At 34.7% G+C, this 12500-nt stretch overlaps 2 long non-coding RNA genes across 2 annotated transcripts in view; one reads left to right on the top strand and one right to left on the bottom strand.

Annotated features, from left to right (window-relative positions):
• Positions 1-12500, top strand: part of LOC118764223 — a 25090-nt gene that overhangs the window by 5338 nt on the left and 7252 nt on the right. The gene's annotated exons all lie outside the window — the stretch shown is intronic.
• LOC118764224 overlaps positions 1-12500 on the bottom strand; it is a 25571-nt gene that overhangs the window by 6032 nt on the left and 7039 nt on the right. The window contains exons 2-3 of the long non-coding RNA XR_005000019.1: positions 6451-6465; positions 5064-5065 (exon numbers count right to left, since the gene is read on the bottom strand). This is a non-coding gene — a long non-coding RNA (uncharacterized LOC118764224). The remainder of the gene's footprint in view (positions 1-5063; positions 5066-6450; positions 6466-12500) is intronic.

The raw sequence follows: 12500 nt of genomic DNA, 5'->3' as shown, positions 1-12500 counted from the left end.
AAATTAGTTTAACTAAAACCTGTAGTATTACGTTTATTACCATATTTAAATATAGAAAGATGGTTGGTAACACGTTTTCTTAATTATGTGGATGAAATGCCAGCGTAAAAATATACTTTAGATCCTACAGAAATTTTACATTGACCAACAACGTTTTTAATCCTGCTATTTCCGTTGAGAACGCAAGTTTTATTCGGACCACAATTACGAGGACTAATACTATTGATAGTACTATTTAAGGAGATATTGTCATTATTAATATTATTGTTATTACAGTTATTAAGTGAAACCCATTTACCTTTAATCATCTAGTTGGTATGCGAGGGTATAATTACTGTTGGAGAAACCAATTCGGATACGATGTGTGTTGAGAATGGAATGGTACCTGGAATTTTGGGGAAAGTTCCATTCGATGGCTTGACGAAATAGGTAAAGAAGTTTACTTTTAATTTGTATTTCGTATGTAATAATAAACCAAATAGTCTTACCATGGTTATGCGACTTATAGGGAAACTTCTCATTAAAAAGCCTGAAGTATAACTACTATTAACTAGATTATTAGAGGTTAAACAAGGATCAAGATGGTTCAGATACTTGATTTCCTCCTTATATCCTACCTTATATAATGATGACTCATTGAAATCAGCGCTATTATTGAAAACGTCAATATTATAAGATAGATATATAGATAGATAGATAGATAGATAGATAGATAGATAGATAGATAGATAGATAGATAGATAGATAGATAGATAGATATTATAGATTGTACTTTCTTACATTTATTGATGAGCACTATTATTTATAATCTACTCCCTGATGAGATTGATGCGTTTTTCCACATTATTCTTCAGGTGGGATTTATTTTAATGCAACATTCAAATGGTATACATATAAGATTCCAATACCTTGTGAGTAAAATCTAATAGTATCTAAAATTGGGCATTCCAAGTATAAAATTTGTACAGAGTGCTATTGAATCAAGGGTTTTTATTTAAAGTGACCTAAAAGTAGGGAATATATTTGTAAGGTCAAGTCGAAAACACACTCACACACATACGCATACACACATGCACACACGTACACAAACACACATACACACAGACATATTCATATGTGTGTGTTAGTGCACGCGCGCATTTGGGCGTCTGAAAGTTAGTGTGTCTGTATGTATCTGTGTGCATCCAAATTTCCTTCCTTCTTTACTTTTTATGATTTTTTTTCTTTTCCATTTTCTCCTCTCATTTTACCTCATTATATCTCCTCCACTTTCCCATGTAGAGATATTCATATTTTTAAAGCTTAGACCAAATTCAGCAGAGCGATCAGATCACCGGTAAAAGACATTCCACTTGTGACTCATACGTCATACGTTTAGACAGCGTATTCTAGAAGACATTAACTAAAGTGCAATTCGTTTTTAACGATTGGGTGTCATTTGAGGAACATTCGGCTGTCATTTCGATCAAATCAATCACCTATATGAAAATTGCCTAGTCGGCTTGGTATTTTTCTTGTTGCTTGTCACTACAGCAGTTATTAAATGGAGCTATAATTAACAAGTTCCAAATTACGATCATTTCACCACTTATTCAATTATCATCTCTATAAAACAAGCTTATACAATGTAATCTCATTTATAATTAGTAAAACAATAGGATGACAGCTAATCGCCTACTATCAATAGTAGCTCGAGCGACTACAAGATCGATGCTGAGTTATTTCTAATGATCAAAAGAGCTGCTTCTCACATTTCGGCAAAGACCATCTATGAGCTTTGTTACAACAAAGCATATCAGAAAAAAATCGAAGTACTGGAGATTTTAATTAATTGTTTACGAATAACTTTCTCTTAGAATAAACGGAATTTAACATTATGTCTGCAATAAAACTAGTTTAAACCATTAATTTCTTCATTTCATTTTATTCCATTGTAATCACTGGCCTTATATACCAGTTGAAAGGATAAGTGAAAAACATGCGGTGTTCCACTGTGAACTGTTAACAGCTAGTATGTATTAACAACAATGACTTCTAGGGAGATCTGGCAACAATTACTAAGAGACTGGGACACATGAATACAACTTCTGTATGATCGCTTTCGGTGAGTACGTAATTTTGTATGCCGCTTCATTTCACAGAAATTAAAATATTGCATAAAACACATGGGAGAGCTATAATTTTGACGAGAAAATAGTGATTGTTGTTGAGGTGTTGCTATTAGACTTGACGTTTTACATTTATTCATATTTCTAATCAAACCTACTGTCTGACAAAGAAATGCGATATAATGAAAACATATTTGTTGCGCATTTGCACTTACTCATTCACATCGTCCTCGGACGCTGCATCAAATCACATTTGTGTATATTAATCAAATCACGATAGTTATATATGGTTTTCCTTGATTGTGCATACATTCTGCTACCCAGGTTGCACAATTCATACCACTCCACGTGACGGATTGGTTGAAAGACGTAGAAGAATATATATAACTTGATATAAACTAGCTAGGTGCAATATAAAACCAAAAAACGAAAACTTAAATCATCAAAAATTGTGTGACTGGAGGCGCAAAATCACCTATATTGCAAGAAATGTTAGTTAAAAACTACTGCTGTATGAAGCGCAGGATATAAATATACACTGACAATGGTAATAACCGTCCCCTGAACGACTCTAAAGATCATTAGACGTTCTATTGTTTGGCTAAATCTAACTGTCAGTATATATATATGCATATATATGAATATATGTATGTATGTATGTATATATATATATATGTGGCGCAGGAGTGGCTGTGTGGTAAGTAGCTTGCTAACCAGCCACATGGTTCCGGGTTCAGTCCCACTGCGTGGCATCTTGGGCAAGTGTCTTCTGCTATAGCCCCGGGCCGACCAATGCCTTGTGAGTGGATTTGGTAGACGGAAACTGAAAGAAGCCTGTCGTATATATATATATATATATATATATATATATATATATGTTGTGTGTGTGTGTGTGTGTGTGTCTCTGTGTTTGTCCCCCTAGCATTGCTTGACAACCGATGCTGATGTGTTTACGTCCCCGTCACCTAGCGGTTCGGCAAAAGAGACCGATAAGTATAAGCACTGGGCTTACAAAGAATAAGACCCGGGGTCGATTTGCTCGACTAAAGGCGGTGCTCCAGCATGGCCGCAGTCAAATGACTGAAACAAGTAAAACAGTAAAAGAGTATATATATATATATATATATATATACATATACATGCCATATCTTCCCTGTCAGAATATACATATATATATTTGGTTTAATATTGCACCTGTCTGTATTAATTTTTAAAACACACATTAGCATTTTGTTAAATCAGCCATAAAATTATGTGGCAAATATATATCTGACAGTCATATTTAACCAAACCATGGAACGATTGAGTAGTCACTGCTAATTAGCCTACGACTGATAGGTGAAGCTAGTCTAGTCCAGTTACTTCTAGAGACGTCGTGTAGCAGCTATCTCCCCTGTCAGTGCATCTGTGTATATATTGTGAGCTTCGTAGAGCATTAATATTTAACCTTTATTTCTTGCGATGTATGTGCTTCGGCACCCGCAATCACTTTGACAATTAAAGTTATGTGTGCATGCGTACGTGTGCACGCGCGCGTGTGTGTGTGATTGTATGTATGTGTATGTCTGTGTGTGTATATGTACGTATATATATTACATAAATTTCATTAAAAAAGTCAGATACAAAGACATTTCACTAAACATTACTATATTCATATAATGGATTGACAACTAAGTACTCGCCGTTTTTTTTTTATTTTTGGAATTTATTGCGTTTTTGAATTTTGCAATCAATTTTTTTTTCGAGATTTCTATTTTTGAATCATTTTGGAATCTATTTGTTTTTTCTAGTTATTTTTAGTTCATTTTTGTTTATTTTCTCATCATTGAAATGGAATAATAATAATAATAATAATAATAATAATAATAATAATAATAATAATAATAATAATGATGATGATAATAATAATAATAATTGTACGAACGTCTAGAAAAAAATGGAGTCCTGCCACGTGAGCAGAAGGGTTGCAAGCGTAAGTGCAGATGTATCAAGGATCAATTCCTGATAGGTAAAACTGTACCGAGAGACGGCAAGAGGAGGAAAAGTAACTTAGCCATGTCATGGATCGGCTATCGTAAGGCGTACGATATGATCACACATTGTTGGATTATGGAGTGCATGAAACTATTTGGGATTGCATCGAATGTCGAGCGATTGCTTGGAAAAAGTATGGCGAATTGGAGGACGGACCTGACAGCGTACGAAATAAGTTTAGCGACAGTAGAAATTAGGATGGGCATCTCCCAAGGGGACTGCCTGTCCCCACTTATCTTTGTACTGTGCTTGATACCACTGACACTGATTCTGTGGAAGGTAGTACCTGGGTATGCATTCAAAAGCCGCTAACAAAAAGTCAAGCATTTGTTATTCATGGATGACCTCAAACTTTATGGTAAAGATGAAGCCTAAGTCAGTTCCCTCGTTGATATGGTGCATACCTTCAGTGCTGATATCAGAATGGCGTTCAGACTGAGAAACTGTGGTGTGTTAGTATTGAAGAGAGGCAAAATCAAATGTATGGACGGACTAACGATACGTTCGGGGGAGGTTATAAAGCATATAGAAGAGACGGGCTATAAGTACATGAGAATTTTGGAAATGGATAAATTAATGGAGAAAGAAATGACAGAAAAATTTAAGGTGGAGTACTTACGCAGACTGAGACTGATACTTAAATCGGAATTAAACGGACGGAATCAGATCGAAGCTATCAACGTGTGGGTAGTGTCCTTAGATATAGAGCAGGGGTAATCGCATGGACAGTCGACGAACTAAACAGCTTAGACAGAAAAACAAGGAAGTTGCTAACTAGATTTGTGTCACTCCACCCAAAATGCGACATAGACTGACTGTATGTACCAAGAAAAAGAGGAGGAAGAGGACATATTGGATGCGAACACAGCATTAGAGCAAAAGAAAACAACATAGCATGGTATGTAAAAAATGCCACAGAACCGCTAATATTAGAAGTAGGAAGGTCAGGGTTGTGTAGGATAAAAGATTGCAACGATAAAACACTATACAAGAAATTGAAAACGAATGAAACTGAAAATAGCTGGGAAAAAAAGAACGCATGGTCAATTTCATTGGGATGTTGAAGATAAGACAGACAGAGAAAAAAGATGGTTGTGGATGACTAAAAGTGATTTAAAACCGGAAACGGAGGCTCTAATCTGTGCTGTACAAGAGCAAGCACTAAGAACAAACTACATAAAATACAGAATAAACAACACATCAGAAAGTGATAAGTGCAGAATCTGTGGACAAAATTGTGAAACCGTATGGCATATTACCAGCCAATGTACACCACTAGACCAGGAGGAATATAAGGGACGCCACGACAATACAACCAGGCTTGTCCATTGGACACTCTGCAACAGGTATGGACTTGACAGAGTAAAAAATTGGTACGGCCACAAACCTGAAGGCATCGTTGAAAATGGAAATGCAAAGATCCTATGGGATTTGCTGATTCAGTGCGACCATGAGATTGAGAATAGAAAGTCGGATATAGTCTTAATTGAGAAAGAAATCAAACTATGCTGGATCATAGATATAGCATGCCCAGCTGACAACAAAGTGTGCGATAACGAAGAAAGAAAAGTCGAGAGATATGACAGGTTAGCTTGGGAAGTTAAGTAGTTGTGGTCGATGTAAAATGTACCAGTAGTACCAATAATTGTAGGAGCCATGGGAACTGTAAACAAAAATCTCGAGAAGTACGTTGAAGAAGTTGGGGCTGCAATAAGGTTGGCGCACTTGCAGAAAACAACACTCGAAAAATAAGAGGTGTTACCTTAGTTCATTGGTAGTGAACAGCAGACACTGTAGTACTTCTCCAGCGTTAGAAGCTGTACAAAGGCAATATAAACAACAACAACAGCAATGATAATAATAATAATAATAATAATAATAATAATAATAATAATATAATAATAATAATAATAATAATAATATGTTCAAGGCATTTACTGCAGTGATATCGCAAAGGCTGAACAAGCACCTGGACGAAAACAAACTGTTCCCAGAAGAGCAGAAAGGATGCCGCAAAGGCTCATATGGCTGTAAAGATCAACTAATGATTAATAAAGCCATAACTGAAGACAGCCACAGAAAGAAGAAAGGCCTCAGTATGGCCTGGATTGACTACAAAAAGGCGTTTGATAGCATCCCCCACACATGGATCCTCGAAACACTAGCCATTAACAAAGTAGCACCAACAATCATAAAATTCATAGAGCACTCTATGAATAAATGGCAAACAGTCCTACACCTCCAAACAAAAGAGGGACTCATGAAAACCAAAGACATTCCCATTAGAAGAGGAATATTCCAGGGAGACACGCTCTCTCCACTCCTTTTCTGCTTGGCACTGTCACCTCTATCTGATATACTAAATAGAACTGGATGCGGATATAAATGTTACGGCAAAACGATCAACCACCTTTTATATATGGATGACCTAAAACTATACGCTGCAAATGACAAACAGCTGGAAACACTATTAAAGACAGTTCATGGATTTACCAAAGAAATAGATATGAAATTTGGATTAGAAAAATGCGCCAAAGTAACCCTCAAAAGAGGAAAACTAGTTAAGAGTAACAACATCACACTAGATAAAACCAATGAAATAAAAGAATTAGACCAAAGCCAAACTTACAAATACTTAGGAATCCATGAACTAGATAAGACACAACACACACAAATGAAAGAGAAAATAAAAAAAAATATTATAGACGAGTTAGATCAATACTGAAAACAGAGCTCAATACTAAAAACAAGATAATAGGTATCAACACTTTAGCTGTCCCAGTTATAAGTTACAGCTACAATATCCTTAACTGGACACGAAATGAACTGACCAAAATAGATAGGAAAACAAGAAAAATAATGACAGGATCTAGGATGCATCACCCAAAATCTGACATAGAAAGACTATATATACAATGTATAGAAGGTGGTAGAGGCCTTATACAGCTGGAAAACTACTATAAAATAACCACCATAGGACTGCAAAAATATCTACTTCAGAAGGAAGGAAAACTGATACAAATAGCGGCAAAACACGAGCAAAACAAAAAACTGTTCTCAGTATTTAAGGAAGCTGACAAATATAAACAAGAAATCATACCACCTAATAAACATGAAGAAGAAGAAGAAGAAGAAGAAGAAGAAGAAGAAGAAGAAGAAGAAGAAGAGAAGAAGAAGAAGAAGAAGAAGAAGAAGAAAGAAGAAGAAGAAGAAGAAGAAGAAGAAGAAACAACAAAAGCTATAAAACAAATGAAATCCAAACTAAAAGTAGAACAGCAACGAACCATGATAAAACGATGGCAAGAAAAGCCCCTTCATGGTAAATACTGCACTAAACTAAACGCAAAAGAAATAGACAAAGAAAAATCCCAGCAATGGTGAGAAGCTCAGGACTCAAGCAGAAACAGAGGGATTTTTAATTGCAGCACAAGACCAAAGCCTCCCCACCAGAAATTACCAAAAACATGTAATGAAAAGAAATATTACAAGTAACTGCAGAATATGTGGAGATGGACAAGAAACAATAAATCCTATTATCTCTAGCTGCCCAGTCCTGGCTAAGAAGGAATATATTCACAGACATGACAGAGTTTGAACCTACATACATTGGAAGCTATGCCAACATTATGGAATAACAACAGAAAAAAGATGGTATAGGCACACACCAGAAAAGGTCACAGAAAACAAGAAAGCAACCATACTCTGGGATATGCCGGTACACACAGATAGAGAAATTAAGGCCAACAGACCAGATATAGTTGTCAGAGATCATGAAGAAAAAAAATGCTTTCTAATTGATGTATCAATACCGGCAGATGACAACGTGTCTCTAAAAGAAATGGAGAAACTCTCAAAATACAAAGACCTGGAAATAGAGGTAACTAGAATGTGGAATCTGAAAACAGAAACAATTCCTATCATAGTAGGTGCATTAGGCACGATAAAAAGATATTCAGACAAATACATAACAAAAACACCAGGACTACAAACACATATAACATACAGAAAATTGCACTACTAGGCACTGCACATATCCTACGCAGAACACTTTCCATACAGTAACCATCAGAGCATCACAACAAATCACAGCACATACCCAAGGCACACAGAGCTGCACTCGGTAGTGAAGTGAAAGCACGCTATAAAAATAAAACTACTGAATAATAATAATAATAATAATAATAATAATAATAATAATAATAATAATAATAATATTAATAATAATAATATAATAATAATAATAATAATAATAATAATGATATTAATTATAATAATAATATAATAATAATAATAATAAATAATAATAATAATAATAATAATATTAATAATAATAATAATAATAATAATAATAATAAAATATTAATAATAATAATATTAATAATAATGATAACAATGGTTTCAAATTTTGCCACAAGGACAGCAATTTTGGGGAGGAGATAAGTCGATTACATCGACCCCAGTGCTCATCTGCTACTTATTTTATCGACCTCGAAAGGAGGAAAGGAAAAGTCAACCTTGACGGAACTTGAACTCAGAACGTAGCGACAGGCGAAATACTGTTGTGCACTTTGACCAGCGTGTTAATGATTCTGCCAGCTCGCCGCCTAAATCCCAATAGCTTTATGGATTTTCAACTCAAAACATAGATGTTCAAATAAAAGAATTTAAGAACATTCTTATGTCATACCGACGTGTTTTTCACGTAAAAATTCACATTGTAATAAACTTGTCTTACCTCACACAACTTCGGACAATCTTATTTATCTCTTCGGCTATATTTCGTAACATTGTCCCGCTCCTTCAGCCCCGCCATTTACTTTGTGAGTTGAAACAAATTTGGTTATATCGAAGTAAATACTTAATTAGTACGAAGTTTATTGACGAAGGACAGATGGAAGCCAACGCTGGACCCAATAGTATTTGAACATTAAACGGAAACAGACGCAACTAAATGCTTCAAGACACAACCATGATATATTTCGAGCATATTTGATCTCACTTTTGCATTTTAATGCTGTAATTATTAAGTGACATTTCATGCAATTAACTGATTAACATGCTGAGCATGTCTTAGAGTAATTTAAATATCCTTACGGTACGCCAAGGGTAGGAAAGGATTTACTACCAAGGGAAAAATATAATTGCATAAGAAACAGTCGAAGCCGCATCTTCACTGAGAGAGAGAGAGAGATGTGTACTTTTAATGTTAGAAGTTCATAGATAAGCAATTAATTTTAGAAATTATTTTGTTGTTAAGGCTTAATTTGCCTTTGTTATAAGGGTTTTAGCAACCCATATAACACACTTTTACGGTTACGTTTTTGAACTTTGTTTGTAGTCAAAATTTTGACGCGGATGTTTGTTCCACCACATACTGTACACCAACAGACATTCAAAATGTTTACAAAGTCTCTCGATCGTTAATTGTTCTGCAAAGAATTTTGAGCTTGCAATTTACTGATGATACAAAGTACGTATTTGGTATCTATAAAGAAAAAAGTATCATGAGTCATATTCTAATATCATTTTCTTTCCTTTTTTTCTCTTTTTAAAATATTACATCGTATCTGGATTTTATTTTGGCTTCTTAATGGTCTTGCTACTAAATCTGCTTTCAGCCACTTGGAAATTCTTTACGTTCTGTCCTGCTACATTTTCAAATCCCACAATAATCGATTTGTTTGATTCCCATGCTCAGATTGCGTTCTGTAGTATTCTGTAAAACATATACGCAAAAATGCATGCACACGCACATACCCGCGTGCGTACAAATGTTCATGTGTACACATGTATAAACACGTGCACATATACACATATATACAAATGCATATACATATACACAGAGGGATGCGAAATATAGAGAATGAAAAAAAGAGACAGAAGATAGAGAAAAAGGAAAATGATTGTTTTCTTGCTGCTTGTGTGTATATATTTAGGTGTGCACATGCATACGGGTACATATACACATACAATGACACATTACACACATGTGTATATATATATATATATATATATATATATGTATGTATGTATGTATGTATGTATGCATGTATACACTCATACATATATACATGCATACATTCATACATTACATACATTCATACATTACATACATTCATACATACATACATACATACACACATACATACATACATACATACATACATACATTCGTCTAAACAGCAAAGCTGGCTTGGCCCGCAGAAAGTGCTTCTAGTCGAGAGGTATCCACATCATTATCCTTCTCTTCTCTACTTTTACTCGATCCCACCTTGAATACTGTTCTCCACCGTGGTTTTCCGAAACAAAGAATGAAGATTGAAATACCTCAAAGTTCAATTACAAAAAAGATAGATGGCATGACAGTTCTTGCCTATTGGGGGTCAACTAGAAAAACTCAAGCTTTTTCTCTCCAACGCCATCGTGATCGCTACATCATGTGCATGACGTGGAAAATATTCCATCCCAAGTAATGTTGTCATCGCCTTTAAGATACACCCAAGACTTGGTCCCCGTGCCATCCGCCCACAACATAAATCATACTCGCATCACATTACAACAGTACGGCACAATTATTTCACCTCAATTAGCTCCGCTGTCTTTAACATTTCACCAAAATACATTAAAGAAGAAATGGATCCATAAATTTCAAGATGTCTTTGGACAAATTCCATCAAGAAATCCCGGATAAATCTCCTACACACGAATATGTCTCCATAAACAATAACTCTCTCGAAGAGAGAGTTATTGTTTATGGAGATGTAGTCCGATTCCTGATTTGAATGACTTTGCCGGGTGGTGCTATTAAGTTAGACATGGCCTGTTCCAATACTAGCCGAAACCTATCAAAATATATATACATTCATACATACATACATACGCGTATATATATATATATATATATATATATTCAAGTTATTTGCTTACTACGTCACCAATATTGTTTGAGACAATTGAGGAAGTCATAATTACGTACTACGTCATCTATAGTTAAGATAATATTTTAAGTTATAGAAGTGATGAACCATGTGGTTTGAAAAATCATGTAAGTGTTAATATATCGTAGTTTTATTATCTTTTAAACGGTTTTAATTTAGCTTTAATTGTAGCAAAGTTTTATAATAATGGTTAATTATAAGTATATCTTTATTAGATCCTATTTATAAATTTATTGTTTTTACTAGTTACTGGTGACTTCACATTATAGCTTGTATAATGAGTATGTAGTGTTTTTATTATTAACTTTTGAATTATGAATTAAAGCTTTTCACTCATGATTATATTCATTAAATTCAATCGTGTTTTTGTTTTGAAGAGAATTGAAATAAAGCTTTCACTTTCTGTTATTATAGTAGTAACTATGGAAGACTGGTGGAATTATTATTTGTATGGACTGTAAGATTGGTCGCTAATTAGTATATAATTTAGTTATTGTAGGTTTACTATTAATACCGATACAGATGTACGTAGATTTATGTGTTTCTTGTAGTTTAATTTTAAAGTTAATGTTTAATCCTGCCTATATTTGATTGAATACTGCTGTGCATAGGGTAAATATGCTTGAAAGTTGTGTGTTTTGTTTTTTAGTATGTTTCTTACCAAACAGCAATTCTTTTAGTGCTGTCGACAATGTATATATGAAATAGTATCATAACACATCCTTTTGATATATGTGGGACCGCCTTAAAGCATTGAAACTCTATTCTCTCCAGCGCCGCCGCGAGCTGTTCATCATTTGCACGACCGCCAGCATTACTCAAACGACCTGAACATTAGTTTCAAGATTCATCCAAGGCTGGGACCACGGGCCATACGTCCCCTGACCAATTCAAGATCACAGCATACATGTACACTGCGACATAATTTCTTTTCCTCAACAGGCCCTGTTTAACATTGTCCCAAAACTGATCAAAGAGGAAAAGGATCCCATCACCTTTAAACGGATTCTGGACAGTTTTCTTCAAGGAATACCAGACAAGCCACCCATACCTGGATACAACTCACTCAACAAGAACTTACTACTTCAATGGACCATAAACAGAACTTGACTTAGAAAGGAATTAGATAATCCTCTCAGGTGGTGCTATTAAGTTAGACATCGCCAGGTCCAATCTTTAGTCGAACTATTTCTAAGTTTAGATAATTTTAACAATTGCAGCGTGGAAGGTGTTTATAAGCCATTTAAGAAACACACAAACACCGTTATATACGTATATGTATATATGTATATATCATGTACGCATGTTACACATTTAATTATATATACATGTAGATATATGTCTGCGTGCCTCCTGGTTCTCTGGCCCGGATAGCTAATTTGCAAATTTACAAGCTAAAAGTAGAAATACATACATACAT

Source organism: Octopus sinensis, linkage group LG7 (assembly GCF_006345805.1).
Source record: "Octopus sinensis linkage group LG7, ASM634580v1, whole genome shotgun sequence".
NCBI classification, from domain to species: Eukaryota; Metazoa; Mollusca; class Cephalopoda; order Octopoda; family Octopodidae; genus Octopus; species Octopus sinensis.
Note: the sequence above shows the minus strand (reverse complement) of the source record. Positions and strands in the feature narration are given on the sequence as shown.